The 16,023-nt window shown below is 38.1% G+C and overlaps 1 long non-coding RNA gene across 2 annotated transcripts in view; it reads left to right on the top strand.

Annotated features, from left to right (window-relative positions):
* Positions 1 to 16,023, top strand: part of LOC116786367 — a 71,704-nt gene that overhangs the window by 34,140 nt on the left and 21,541 nt on the right. Inside the window, exon 4 of one of the 2 annotated variants that reach the window (XR_004356896.1) lies at positions 3,462 to 3,554. The exons of the other annotated variant lie outside the window; for it this stretch is intronic. This is a non-coding gene — a long non-coding RNA (uncharacterized LOC116786367). The remainder of the gene's footprint in view (positions 1 to 3,461; positions 3,555 to 16,023) is intronic. 2 annotated transcript variants of the gene reach the window in all.

Below are 16,023 nucleotides of genomic sequence, written 5' to 3'. Positions count from 1 at the left end.
AAACTGGACATGCAAATCCTATTATTAGGTCAAATTTTGAAGTCCTTAATAAGTATTTTCTAAGTCATCACCCCATCAAGATTTCTGCGGACCCCTTTTTACTTTTAATGGTTTGATCTGTGGTTACTGTAAGTTTCACATCTAATTTTTCTAGTATGCAAATGTATCTCTTAATATAAAGTTTTATTTGCAATGCAATTTAGACTGCTTAGGGGTATTTTATTTTTATTTTGTTTTGCTTGCTCTCTATGGTTCTGTAGATATAAATATACTGCTTTACTGTGCAATTTCTCCCTCTGGCTTTGTGATAACTATAATCAAGTGACTTCCTTTTTTTTTTTTTTTCCCTGGAAAACGTCCTTGATCTGTAAAGATGGGCTGAAATAATTTGTGAATTGTAGGTAATGCTTCAGCTTGGGAATTGAACAAGGAGATCTTGAAGCATAATATCTTTACATACACTGATATGCCCCTTTTATGCATATCAGGTTCGACACATTGTCAGACCTGAGAAGGTATGGGTGAATTTAATGAAGCTATGGTTCTTTACAATGATCCCCTTCTGGTTATCTCCTACTTTAGTATGGTTCACAACAACAAATAAGAGAAGAGAGAATGCTATTCCCTAATTTCTTAATTCCCAGCTACAGCCTCCAGTTCACTGGAGCTTTTTCCTGGTTATTGTTTGGTGAAGGGAGCAGTAAGGGATATGGATGTTGAGAGGCCCCTTCTCAGACCTTTCCAGTTTTCGTATGTGCTCCCCCTACCTGTCTCACAGCATTGGCTTTTGTTCTTTCATATTATAATGAAGTTGACATAGTAGATCTGTAATTAATGTGAGCCTTTCTCTCTCTCCTCCACCATCTCTCTAGTGACCCCAATAGCTGAGAAGTGGAAAGAGGTTTTGTGTGAAAAATGAGAAGTTCAGATCAATCTCTACTATGTTTACATTTCTGGCAGTATATTCAAGAACAGTTTATCAGAGAGGTACTCTCCTGACTGTTTTTTTTCTAAAGGTGCCAGACAAGTTTATCCTTTCTTTCACTTCCAAATGTTTTGTCACATGCCACCTTACTGCTCACTGTCTGTGCTCCTGGCGTGGCTGCAATGCAAATGCATAATGAGGAAACGCAAACTATTGACTTGAACGTGCAAAGTCCCTGACAACCTTACATATCCTACAACTCCGTTTTTATTTTCCATGCATCTTTTCCTCCCTATCGTTCACTTAATATTTTCACTTTAATGCTTCCTTTGTCTCCTTTACCTCTCTGATTGCCTCTGTCATGTTTTATTCATTTGCTCTCTTGGTGTTTTTTTCAGTCTTCTTTTAAAATACACTTCTCCTTCCTGTCTTTTCCCACATAGCTACTGATTCCCATAACAGTGATCTAGTATCCCTTACACAGCAGGATTTGATGTGGTGAAAACTTGACATAGGAGCCACTAGCTTTCTCTCTGCTTCACTTACTGAGCCTGTGACATGTCCTTCAATGTCACAGTGTGAGGGTGAATGACTTGCTTCTTTGATTTAGATTAGCCCATTGGCTATTCTCATTCATGTTATGGGCTGAGGCAGGTAAAGAAAGACTAAAGTTTATACTGAGATTATAATGGCTTGTCAGGTGCTCAGCATCCACCCAGTTTCCCTGCAGTCTCACTGGAGAACGCATATGACCCAAACAGAAATAGAATTTGGAAAACTCTTGCCACAAAATAGAAAACCCAGTCTGTGTGTTTGCCACCATGTGATGGAGGTACTTGGGGTATGTTTTATTCAATGTTTTAAAACACTGCATACATTTGTGCTTCTATTTGTGAATCCACTTTCATACCGGATTTTCATTCATTTTATTGGAACTATTATTTTGGGCCAAATTCCAGAGTTCTGAGTTGAAGTCAATGAGAGGTTAATTTGACTAGAGACCAAATGAAAATTGAGAAGGTGTTTATCTTTTGGCACGGTGATAGTACCTTGCCTGGAATTCTGACCTTGCAATGTCCAAGATATGCAGCCCTGAAATAGCATCCAAGGGGAGATTTGGTCAGTGCACAACTGAAAGCAGATGGCATATATAACAGAAATCATCGAAAACTAAAAGTCCTGCTGAGAGCGATATATGACTTTCTGAAGGAAACCTGTCTTTGACACCTTGTATTATCATTTAAAAAAATTAAGATCTCTTTTATGAATTGGAAAAAAACCAACTCCAGATCCTGCTGGTCTCTGCTCTGCATTTGGATTACACAGCAAAGCAAGAGCTATGCTGCCAGCTTCTGTAAATAACACATCTCCTTACATGCTTGCCTCATTTCATTACTGCTACATGAAGGGGGAAGATCAGTTCCTGTCCGGTTCCCAAGCTTGGAAAAGAAAGTCCACCAAGAAAAGACAGATGATGTTTAAGAGATGGATTTGTGGATCCTCCCCTTTCTTGTAAGGGTTAGACCAACTGCTGAGCCTGGTATGCAGTCTCTCCAACAGGATACTGTCTGCCTTTTTTCCTCCACATGTAGATTTTCCCTTTCCCAGTGGTGTAAACAGTAAATATCACTCAGTCTTGACTGGTCCTAGAAACCACATACAGGAATGAGAAACGTGGCCTTGTCTTCAACAATCCTAAACACAATAACTGAATTGCTTCATTTTTTGCCTGTTCATATGGTGCTTTAGACTTGATTTTAAAATTATTCTTGCAACTTACTTAAATGAACATATTTAAGTGATGTACAGTATGTGATGATGTTTTTTCAAGACAAATAATATTTACGAGTGCAGTTCTGTAAGCAGAAAAAATTCAAAAAGAGTATGTAAAATGTTAGTTACTCAAGTGTAAATACTAAGCTTAGATAACGGCGTGAAGCCAATCAACCCAAGCATTCTGTCAAAGCTCACATGACAGGCTCGCTCATCCTTGACAGCATAATTGACACTATTAATCTCATGAGAAGAGTAACTTCCACAATAACGTACAGTACATACAAGTGCAAACAATTTATATACACCACCTTCCACTGAGATGTTTCAGTAATAATGTTTAGCCTGTGCAACAATGTTTTTCGTAATTTTATATTTTATGGGTAGCCAGCAGTGATGCATACTGTGCTGCCATTCTGCAAAGCAGTAGTTATGTAGAAAAAAAGATGTCGGAAACTAATTAAAACTTTTATCATGGTGCATACGTCTGAGAGGGTTGAGTTGAAGTTGAAGCCTTAACTGTGACATTTCTTAACTTTGGAAGACCTTACTTTGCAAACCTTAGTAATGCACTTTTCCCATTGGTTTAGTGAAAATTCACATTAGGAGGGATCCATTCATCAGTTGTAAAGCAAATATGCAACAGATGTCTGCATTCCATTTTGAAGTTCACTTTAAAATACTAGATGAAAGTGCCACTCTAAGGTTTTTTTTGGAAAGCTAACAATACCTTGTCCATGTTGTGGAGTATTTGTCCTCGCAGGACAGTGATAGAGCATCAGACCTGTATGAGTTATTATAGAGATGAACAGAGTCAAGTACAGCTTTGACCTCTCCTGAAGGTGTCTGCTCAATGGTAAGAAGCTTTCTGTTTTTATGTAATTGGTCATATAATTGTAAGAATAGATGATTCTAGGGCATTTTGCATTAGTTTGTAGGGAAATTAACTTTTTTTTTCCAGTCAGAATCTGTATATTCTGCATGTGATCATGACTAATGAGAATTTTGGAAAATTTTGCAGAGGGAGAAGATTTGCTTACTTTGATAGAGAGTTCATAGCATATTTTTCTATTTATGTGGAGATTCCTTGGACTATTTAAAACAGTCTGCATATTATAATATCTATTAATATTATGAGTTTTGTATAGAATATCTAAATCTTAGGTCTGTTTCTATAGTGCTGAAGTATTGCATCTCCATGTAAAATGCCAATTCCTTGAACAGGTACTGATATTTTATGCTTTTGTACAGGAAAGCACAAATATGGCCACAGGAAATTCAGAATTTTACTCTAATACAAGCATAAACAAAAATGGCAACAATGTGATTTAAGTCCAGTTTTTTTGTCTTTATACATTCTCCCCATTTAACCAGGGCATCAGAAAAAAAAAGAAACAAAGAAGCCAAACGAAATGCACAGAGAGCTGGGATCTTTCCAGGGTGTTTTGTGTTTTGCGTTTTGCGTTTTTTTCTCTGTTATGTTGCTTGACAAAGAGATAGATCGAAATGTTTTCTTTAAGAAACTACTCAGGAGAGTTAAAATATTGGCTTGGATAAAGAGAATCCCAACAATCACTGAAAAGCCCCAGCTGGTGCATAGCTGTGTAGCAGCAATGCCTGGCGTCACAGTCCTGTGAGCAGCAGGGATTTAAAGCTCGCCTCCAGCCTCACAGTCCCACCTGTCCTGGAACCAGCGCTCATCTGATGCCACAGGGAGGTGGGTCAGAGAGTGACACTAGCAGAAGACTAGATTAGAAAATAAGTTACTGCCAGTTCAGCCTCCTGAACCAGCTCAGTAAAGGATGAGGCACCAGGATTGCTGCAAAGGACCAGAAAACTCTGAGCTAGGAATGAGAGGTGACTGAAGAAGCATCAACTCAGTTTGGCTAATGTTGTTGTGGTATTGCACTTGACTTGCTAAGAAAAAAACAGGGGTCAGCTTTTTGTTTTCAGCAGCAAAGGGTTTTCTGGGACTCCAGAAGCACTGAATCAGAGTTCTTTTCCTTTATGGGCAAGAACACAATGACAAGTTTGAGTATGATTGGAGGGTGGCTGGAGAGGTTATCTGTAGTTCTAATATCCTCTTCTAGCTGCAGTACAAGTGCTGGTAAACAAAACATCCTCAGTTTTGAGAAGGAACACTACTAGGACTTTCTGTGCGCAGAAACTCTGCCCATGGGGCTGTCAGCTAGCGTGGGTACTCCATACAGACCTGGCTCCAGTGGTTCTGGCTTCTCCAGAAAGCTGACGGTGTCATGGGTGTCTCCTCGCCTCTCTCCTTGGACCGAAAAAGAAGTGGAGACACAGCCCTGTTAATTGCCAGAGACCTAGCAGAAGACTACAGAAGGACTCGAAAAGTTATAATCTTGGTCTTCCTAAACAGCAGATTTTACACCATTTATAGAATTGCAAGCAAATATGGTCGGCAGCAAAACCTTTGTTCTGAGAATGTCTGTTGGAGGGCTATTATATTTCACTAACTTTCTTACATTTAAAATATTTCCATTTCTATTTTGATTTTCTCTCTCCTTTTCCCATTTCTCCCACCCTCTCTCAAAAATAGAAACACCCAGTCTTTAATGGTGACTTAGAACAGTCAAATAGACTGTACAAAGTTAGGAAAATATAACCTTTTATCACATTAATTTTAATTATTAGCCACAGAAATATTTGTTTTCACCAAAGAACTTTGACTTATGAAAAATAAATGAAGATAATTTTAATTGCAAACAGAAATACATCAGCATTGGGTTGCTTTCAATGTTAGCTATCACTACGATTTTCATTTAACAGCGCATTTGTATAGTTAAGTATTATTGCCTGTAATTCTGAGAAGCTTGTAAGTTTAGTTATTGTGTGTATAGAGATTATAGAGAGTAGAAAGATATATGTGTGTTGATTTCAAGTGGGTTTTTATCCTTTTCCATGCTTACACAAGGTGCACAGCAACGGGTTGAGTTTTTTTCATTACCAAACAGCTGCATTTGCCTTCACTTGGTTGCAAAGCTGTTTACTTTTCAAATTACTTCATTAATTGAAAAACTTGTAAATATTGGTAGTGTCTCCTCCTACTGTAATTGCTACTGCATTTTTATCCACATTCCCCTTACATTTGTTGCATATAAAGCCTGTTCCACTGCTTCAGTAGAGAGGGAATAAGATATGATAGAGAGGCAATAAGATGATAAACTAGTATTACTTAGCTGCAACTAATCCTTGGATCTCAAATTCTGACAGAAATATTAATGACCTAAGACCCTGACAGTGCTGTCAGATAGAACTGTCTTACTCACATGGGGACACTCAGATCGAGAGAAATTGCACCGTGACTGATTTAAACAGGCTTCATCTGACAAATCCAACCTGGATCCTATCAGTGTGACAGAACTAGAATAATACACAAGGCACTTGTTTCCTAACCATAGTCTTTAATTCATTATTCTGTAGATTGCATTTTCCACCAACCCTGAATCTGAAACTATTTTTAAATTTTTTTTGAAAATAAGAGATGGTCCTGCTGCATAAGGAACATTTTTTTATTTAGTGGAAGAAATGCATCTGAAATCCTGAATAAAGTACAGACCCCATTCTGCAAGCCCTCGATTCTTGCTGGGAGCTCTGCTTGGAGGGCTTGCAGGATAGGTTCAGAGAATATGTGAGGAAGATAAGAAGGGAAAAAAGGGGAGAGAAAGAGAGAGAGATTGAAAAGGATTTTGTGGAGACAGAGATATATTAAACCAGACTGTGCTTTCTATTTTCAATAGTCTAAGGAAAGTTCATCTCTGACTTCAGAAAAAGGATTCAGAAGAAAACATGCAGCTAGGATTAGTGTTTGCTAGCACCCTTCACTATTAAATTCAGTTAATGTGCTGTTTCAAATACCATCGCAGAGAAAACTTCATGGAACAAAAGAACGTTTTGTTTCTTCCTCTCTTCCTCTCCCTCGTCTTTCCCACAAATATACACCAGCATGTTCATATAACGCAACACATTTCACAGTGCCTAGGTGAAAAATTATGTTAACCACTAAACATTTTGGTCAACCCAATGAGTCTGTTTTTTCTTAAACATGACTAAGCTGACTAGTAACCTGTTAAAATGCAAACTTCTCTGTAAAAGCAGAAAAAGAAGCAAAACAAATAGTCTTTATAAATAAATTAAAATTCTAACTAAAAAGCTAATTATAAGGGTATTTGTTTTGTTTGAGGTAAGGCACATCTATTATCATAAAGATAATTAACTCAGTCTGACAGATCTAATAAAAGGACAAGTTTAGCATTGGCTTAGCCAGAAGCCCAAGGCAAGCAATTTTTATAATTACTAGTTATTGTAACTGGGCTCAGAGAAAATGGTCTGTGATATTTAAACAGTAATGTTAATTTGCATTTAGACCCATTTTTTTCCTCTTTCCCGGACAAGATCTATTTAGCTGGAATGAGTAAAATAAACTTGAATAACTTAAAAAAAAAAAAAAATAGCTCTTTCCTTACGGAAAAAAAATTGGTCCTTTTATGCCTGGATAATTAATATCCTCACAAGGTAAGTGCTCTGGTAATCACAAAACAATTAAATGGTTTAATACAGTTTTAACACACAAAAAATGTTGAGTTTTCAGCCTGAAATGATGTCTGTAGACTGCATTTATTTGGGGCAACTGTATCTGTTAATGCACAGACCTGTAATGTGTGCCTCCACTGCCCATGCCCTCAACGTGCCCCTGCTGTTGAGCTGGTGAAGAAAGGGCTGGAGAGGGGGGAGGAAAGCCCTTAGCTGCTGTAAAGAAGTGGTTCCCATTCACAACAAGAAAGGGAGCAAAATAATGTTCAGGAATATATGCATAAGAAGTAAATTGCTCCTGCTGGCATGGTGTAGTAGCCCTTTAACTAATGCTTACCTTGACATTTCACAACACATTCTCTGCAAGAAAAACAAATCAACATCTTAAAAGGAGAAAGTTATTCTTTAACTGGTTCTGTAATGAAGGTTTTAGAAATAAGTAATAACTAGAGTGAGAAAATCATTGGTGATATACTACAAAAAAAGCACTTAAAGTACTTGCCATTCAAGTATGAATTTCATTATGTACTACAGGCAAATGATGTCAACACAGTGCATTTTGCTAGTGTAGGACCAGATCTGAGGAGAACTTTAAGGTCATATAAGCCTAAGCTCCCCACTTTTCAAAGTGCTGTGGGGCTGATATACAGATGCTGTAAACGGCCCTAAATCCTTTGAAGACAGCTAGAGTCCTACAGCACCATGTGAGTTTCACACGAAAAAGAGAGCAAAGGGAGGGTGACATTTTTGTTCACAAGATGGTGGAAAAGACAAATCTGAGCCATTCATGAATCAAAGGAACCAGACTGATGCATGTTGTAACAGAAAGACTTGTTTGCTGTCTCGCTTGCTGCTCTCTCTCTGTCCCAGCCTGACAGCAAGAGGTCCAGTGCAGATGCACACCCAGACTGCAGAATTGGGGTGCACTTCCCCACCCATTAGTTCACAGACTTTTTCATGGCAGGATATTTCTGCACAATGTGGACCCCAAGAATTTGCCTTAATATTTATCCACTCCTTATTATATCAAGGATCATATTTTGTCGTCAGCCCTGCTAACTTTACTGGTTCGAGGAGTTATCCCATCTGATGGGATGGGTGGTTGACTGTTTGTACTGCACTCTATCCATGTAATGGTGAGTGTGGGGGCACTGCTTGCTACCCCTTTTGCTGGCTGGTTGTCTGGGACTGAAGACATTACCCTAGTTTTTCGTGCTTCACTCTTAATGTTTGATGTGTTTTTGAACAGCAATGTTTGATGTGTTTTTGAACAGCTTGGCCAAGGTATTCTGTTAATGGGAGGATAAATTTAGGATCATAAATGCCTATTTGAACTCTGAAATTAGCATACACTCTATCTTATGTTTTGTTATTGGTTGTGTATTAATAGTTCAGTTTTTGTCTTCAGTAAAATGTACTTTTTTGCTAGATACAAACCCCTAGATTCTTATCTATTTTAACTGAAGATTTTGATGATTTTTAAATTTTTTTTCAACCTTCTCATGCTTTGAGGATTTATGAATTTATTTATTCAGAAGGTCCCCTGCCCACTAAAGTCCCAATGTGATTTTGCATATCTGAGTAGTCCTACTAATATAATCAAGATTACTCACCATCTGAGAAGCTATATGTGTACTTTGCTAAAGGAGAGCTCAAGGGCCTGATCTTTAAAGATCAAGCACTGTTTGGGCTACTGACTAAACATCACCTGCAAGGATTTGGTCCTTTTCTGAGTCATGGCCCAAGAAGCCCAGCAAATACTCATCTCCAGATAATGTGGAGAAGGGAAGGTTCATGGCTGAGAATTGAGTCTACTAACTGTAACCTAAAATGTAATCTCTGTGGTCCTGAATCCTTATACAAGCAGAATTTATTAATTCCAGAAAAATATTATCACCTCTGTTAGACAGAACCAGGCAGAAAAAACTTTGGTTTTTCATGTCTGTTTATGGACCTTGAAGCCACTAGAGAGGCTCAACCTTGTTGAGGATTTTGAAATCTGAATTGGGAGAAAAATCCTTCCTCTTCTGAATTGTTGAATGCATAAAAAAGCCAACAGCATGCTACCTTGTGGTCCACATGTATCCTTAGTTTTGGAAATTCTTAAGCTGGTTCCTCTAGAGCCCTAGAGCACTATTCAGTGTTGTACTGCTGAATTTCTGATCTAACATCCGAGTGCTCTCAACACTAAGTTTTCTCGGTGAAGGAAATTGTTGGTGGCAATTCTATAGTTTCCGCTTACTTCTATAATACAAAAAAAAATGTTGGGAGCAATTCTCATCATATTTTAAGAATTTAAAGTGGGTCAGCTTTTAGACTTCATGGATTGATGGAGCCCTTTAAATAGGCTCCAGCTATAGCATGTTATTAATCACTGTAGCAGACAAAAAATACATTGTTTCCTTGCTGAGAATAGCATGTTTTCCTTTGCTTATGAATTGAATCCTGAAAGGTTCCTCATGGGAATATGTTTGTTCTTTCTTTCTTTCCTTCTTTCTTTCCTTCTAAGGCAAAATAGCTCTAAACTACAGATGTGCTAATCTGTAGGAGACTCCAGAACTCATTGATCCATGGGCAGCATAGGTATTAATCTACCTGGGCTGGGAGACTAAAAGAATGAACGATTAATTAAATAGCCTTGAGGTTATTTTTCAAAAGAGCATTGTAAGCAGAGATGGGCAAACCTCAGAAGGTTTTTATACTTGGTTCAGTTCAGATCAGCTTCCTAAATTTCATAGACTGATCTGATCATTGGAAGCATACATAAGAGGGAAAAATATTTTGAGGCAATATTTTAAGTTAGACCAATCAGCCCAGTGGGAAAAAATGAGAAAACGTTTAGAAAATGCATTTTAATCTTGGGCCTGAGACTCAATACACATTCCAAATACATTTAAATGTATCTATAAGAGAAAGAATAGGTGTTCAGACAGTTTTCAAAATATTATTCAATGGAAAATGCAAAATTTATTATTACACTGTATTGATGCCAAAATTAGCGTTTTGCAAAATTATTAACAATGTCAATACAATACATTTTTTTATTCTTCTCATAGCTTTTACTTCTTGTTGCTTTCAGTAAATGAAAAGACCTTCCTAAACTGACAGGCACAATGATACTGCCAAATCCCTCAAGATCATTTCTTTTGTGACACTGACAAAATAGAAGTGTGGAGAGATGTCTGAGTATAGATTTTGTACATCAGCCCCCATGATACATAAACTGACCCATAAACTGCATACATTCATGTATCTCCCCCTCTCTGCTCTTTGTTCTTTGCTTATTGTATATTTTGTCAATGCAGTAAACTGCTGGATGACGCAAACTTATTCTACCAGACTTTAAACTAAGCAAGGGCAGTATAAAACCATCCTACAATGCAGAACCCCGTTTAATTTATGTTGACTCTAACTGAGGCTTGTCACTGTGTTAAGAGGACCTATGTCTATCTATTCCATTGCTTTAGATCATTTCAAAGGGCAGGAAGGAACAAGCGAACACACAAAAATTTGTCTTTTCCAGCATATCATGGAGATATAAATTCAGATTTAAAGCTGTTAGAGGGTGCTCATCACTATACTATCAAACAAGGGAGCTCCTTCTGGGGAAGTGCTTCTGGATGGGATGGCACAAGAAATAATGTGACATTACCTGAATAAATGGGTGGATAAAACAATTGCAATAATTTCTCTCAGGACTTTAAGGCATGGCCTGCGTGCGCTTTGGTCATGCAGTTTTTGCTGCAGCTTGGCACTGTTCTAGCTCTAGCATTAATAGATCCCTCTTAGATCTAACAGCCAGATGGTCAGAAGTTGTGAACTACTTACTGAACCGCTCTTGAAGTTATGCCAAGATATTTGTATACACATATTCTTTCTGCAAGTCAGTGCTATAAGGTCACAGGAAGAACAAAGTCAGAAGTGGTTTGTCTCATGTTTTTGGGGGGGTGTGTTGGCCTGACTGGCCACACACAGTTGCTGAGCAGCAAAGAGAAGAGGTGGAGATAATAATTCATAACAAGTCAGTTATTAATTGAATTTTTGAGCCTTCTTATGTTTGCAAATTGTCCATGAACAGACCCTAATTTTCCGGAATGCATTTGTTACTCGGAGTTATTTGCTGACACAGGAAAGAGAAACCACAGAAATGCTGGCTGGGGCTTACCCTTCTTTCTTAAAGGCTAAGCAGAATAGCCATCAACTAGGCACTTACCAGGGCCGGTGAAAGAAAAATGGAGTGTAAAGTCAAAATATAGGAAGCTGAGAGATAGAGATAACCATCATAAAAGAGTTTGTAGCCTCTTGACCTCAGCAATATTACCAGCTACATGCCATAACTTGATCTTTGGCATTAAACACTCTGCTGAGTAGGTGTTTGCTGTGTTACCATCTTCCTGGATGTTTTTTTGCAGCTGTCTTAACCCTTGGGCTGCTGCCGTGTCCCTCCTTCATATCTTTCTCTTGACACATATTCTCAAGTCTTAAAGTAGGTTTTGGTTACAAAACCCTCTGAAGAGAACTTGCAGCTCCTTCCCAGACATTTTATGAGTAATTTGAAGATAAAAATATGCTTGTAATTGTGTTTGTTCAATCATTTTGATCAACTCTTTTCATCCACACTATAATTTTTGCCTGCCTCTACTGCTTTTATCTGGAAATGTGCATATGTACAGTTATATCCTGAAGTACTTACAGTCTTAAGACAGAAGAGGATGGAAGACAATAGGGAACATAATTTCTATACTTCCTTTTTGGCATGCCTGCAGTTCAGCTTAGAACTTCAAGCCTCATACACCTTTTGGGGTCAGTTTGTTAAATATTTGCAATTATGCCCATACTTCAGTGGAGCACATAGGACAGTGTTACTCCCTCATGGTCTCTGCCTATTAGAGACTTGTGATTGTCACAGTTACAAATTTGAAAATCACTTTCAATTTTTATTTCTCACTCTTTTTCTTTTAATATCTGAGAACACAGACCAAATTTCTACCCCCCCTTTCCTTTACGTTTTGTTTAAATTTTGAACTGGAAATTGTTTTGAGTAATTCCATTTTCAGTGCATAGTCCTGGTCTAGCATAAAACTAATGAATCTCCCATTTGTGAGAAGTGTAGGCAGAAGAAATGTGGTTGCAGGCAAATTTCATTAGGAATTGAAACAAACATTCACGGAGAATATTTTGCGGAGTTCAGTCACACTGGCTGACCCTTAACTGATGGGAATAAGTGTCTAGCTAAATGCAGCATCTAAGTAACTGAGCTGTACAGTACACATTGCCACTTTGCACTTACCATATTGCTTCCACACGTGTGCGGAGAGGCTGTGTGAAGAGCAACTTCACAGGTGCAGTGCAGGGTGGCCTAACAGGTGCAAGAAGCCTTGGAAATCTCCTGCCCCTCCTCTTCATTCCATCTTCAGAAAAAATCCTACAACAGAAGGGATACTGCTGTGGGAGTTTCTTGATTGTTCGCCCTTTTAGAAAGGATTACGGGTTATAACAGATGGCAAGAATAATATAAGTCAATGTGGTTATACTATGTAAATGAAAGAGTGTCATACCAAGATACCATCATAGAACAGTTGAATTTTGCCCTCAGAAAAGGTCTTTTCAATTGGGCTGGTTCTTAGGTTGGAGTTTCCACAGCAAAAGGATGATCACACTTCCTTAAGGATTCAATCACAGTGAAGCTGCCTTGAAGCCAATTACTGCCTCCTGGTCACTTCCCACTCCTTGTCAGGAATGAGCATAGAAGGCCAGGAAGACAAAACATGCTTATAACCCCTCTAGCAAGCCTCTGGGGCTTTTCCAGTTTTCAGTGTAGGGTCTATGATTCCATTGCAGGTATGTTGTTATTTGATGATTGATACTAATTAAGACAATGGTTTTTTCCTTTTCCTTTTCTCTGACAATGAATCTACCATGGTGAAGAAACGTAAAAAAGGCCACTGAAGCAACGAAAATGAGTTCCTGTGCTTAGGGGAGTGCGTGCGCTAGTAACTATAGGCAGTAGAGTGTAGCTGTCTGCTTTCTCTTACGCTTTTGATAGAGAGCTAGACCCATCCTCATGCCAGATACTAATGTTCTTTGAAGACAGAGCCAGTGGAGTGAGACATGCTGCTCCCGTGCCTCAAGTTATCTTATCAGCTTCTACTCTTGATCCCTAGGATGCAAGGGAATTTCTAGCATAAACCTTAAGCGCTCCCACAAGCCACCAAGTCATCTTAAATGCAGAAATTATTAAGCTTCTTAATTTAGAGACTTTATTTCTTAAGCCTGAATCTCTCTCCAGAAAGTGTGTGAGAAAAGTCAAACATTTATTAGAATAGTCACTAATCTGACAGAGTTCAGCTTCACTGTAAATAACTTTTCTCCTTTCTCATGGATGTTTGCCCACCCTCTGCTCTCTCTATCTTTGGAAAAACTTTCCTAGAATTTGAAATTTTAGGAAAGCTAAAAGAATGTGTACAAATTAATAAAGTCTGGGGTTCTGGTAAAATACATACCTTTCATGCATGCAGGCAGGATGATCCCTTGTAAGATTCATGTGCCCTAACCTTGGCTCAGCAAGTGGGACTCTACCTCAGCTTGCTGGGCAAAACACAATCCATGAATTACTTGGAGTAGTGGAAAGGTATATGGTATTCCTGGTCTGAAACTGGTATAGATGGCATCAAACTGTTATTACTGTGAACGTGAAAAAAAATAATACATTAAAGTTGTCACATAAAAACCATCTCTATCACCTTCTGGGATCCTTTTCTTGAGATTTATGCTCACACATGTACTATTGCATATTAAACTTCCAGCAGCTCTGTGCATGTTTTGCTGCTTAGGCCTAGTACAATATTTTTGCCTTCCTCTTTCACCTTATCTTTTACGAATTCCTTTCTTTCTTATTTGTTGCACTTATTGTTCTTCATTTCATTCTTACCTGCTTAGATAGTCATCTGAACCAATTTTATTATATGGATTGAAGTAAATCCTATAATGTAAGTATTCTTGCTTTTCTGTATTGTGCCCTGTCATCTGTGTTTGCTGGGATTTTGGATACTGGGGCTGGCTTTGGTTGAGAGAGCTTTCTGTGTCTCTGAGATTTACGCCCTAAGTGACTGGGATCATGCTGTAAGCAACTTTGTTCTCTGAGTTCTTGGGTACTCATTATCTCATTGCTTCAAAAGCAGACTTAATTCTTCAACCAAAGATAACTTTGTCTTTAATTATTCAGTCAGAAAGGCCCACTGAGGTGAATAGGGGGAGAAGGGGGAACGTCCCTGTATATTTTAAATCAGAAATGCCTACTTGGGAGAAGGTTTTCTGCTTTTGCAGTGTTAACTCACCCTGGGTAAATATATACTTAAATGGGAAAGAAGCAATATCTTACCATTCTTGGGTTAAAAAGCCAGCAGAGATTTGTTCTGATGCAAATCCCTCTGCCAGTTTAGTGAAATTGGCAGTGTCTAAGAACATTAATAAATAAAAGCAAACATGAACATCAAGGAAGAGAATTGATTCTTCCTTCTTTTCCAGTCTGTGCTGATTAATCCAAATTAGAGTTGAAGGAAATCAACAAAGAGATTTGTTAATGTCCCAAACTTAGAAAAGGTGTTGGATTTTAGAGTGCCTTGGTTCAGTCCTTTATTGGGGTTTTTCTTTGTTTATGGAGCTCACAGCTTACTTTCGTTTAACAGTTGGCAACCAAGTATTATGTACGATGCTGACTGCTCAGTGCTGTGGCTGATTTTCATGCCCTGTCTTGCCCCAAGACTTGTTCGCTGATCCGTACATTCCTTTGTAGGAATGCACCTGGATTTCATCTCTGATTTTCACACTTGCATAGTTTTCCTTTTGGATGATAATGGCAGTTATAATTACTATGTGACATACAGTCTGAGAGGTCTACCCCAATGTGAAAGTTACGTACATCACATTTTCAGGTATGAATTTCTATTTCTACTATGCAAGGATGTAGTAGTGTGGTTTAACTACTGTTACTACACGATTTTTAAAAAAAGGAACAATTTGCAGAAGGCAGTGAGTAGGGGTTCTTCAGTTAAAAAAGGTCTAAACCCACAACTTTTTCAAAACAGCTAGCCAAGACTATAGGAACCTCTGGCCAAACAACAACTCTGACCACACAGGTAAAGAGATTTTTTTTTCACATCTCCAATTAACAATCAAAAAGATTGAAGAAATTAGAATGGTAACTGTATTTATCTTTATAAGCAAAGGAAACAACAAAACCAGGGACTGTAGGACTGTTTACCCACAACTGGTAGACTCAATGGCTGCTTGAAACAGCTAATGACTAAAAGGAAAGTGCTGCTCAAGAAAGTCCTGTCTGACAGTAAAGCCATAATCAAATAAATTACCCGTGATTGCTTAAAATTCACTGTGTTCAGACAAAGGACTTTGCAGATTCTCTGCACCTAGGATCATCTTAAAAAGACTCAACAATATCTTGCACTTTCATCTATTTCTTCTCTAGTGAAAATTACATGCTGCTAAATGTAAAAAATTTATATGTGAGTCAATAAGAGGACAGATACATACTTCAGGTATGCTTCACTGTTAGTATTCAGAAAATGAACATGAGACTTCAAGATTTGGCGCCTATTTTTTTTTACAGTCACAGATCTTGAAAACACGAAAATCTCATCTTTTACTGCAAAATTTAATATATTTCTAATCTTAGCAGTTCTAGAAGTAGTCCCAGAAAGCAAAGGGCATTTTTGACAGTCAGGGGGGCATTTTTAGCATAAGACATGGAG

The sequence above is a fragment of the Chiroxiphia lanceolata genome, chromosome 4 (assembly GCF_009829145.1).
Source record: "Chiroxiphia lanceolata isolate bChiLan1 chromosome 4, bChiLan1.pri, whole genome shotgun sequence".
NCBI classification, from domain to species: Eukaryota; Metazoa; Chordata; class Aves; order Passeriformes; family Pipridae; genus Chiroxiphia; species Chiroxiphia lanceolata.
Note: the sequence above shows the minus strand (reverse complement) of the source record. Positions and strands in the feature narration are given on the sequence as shown.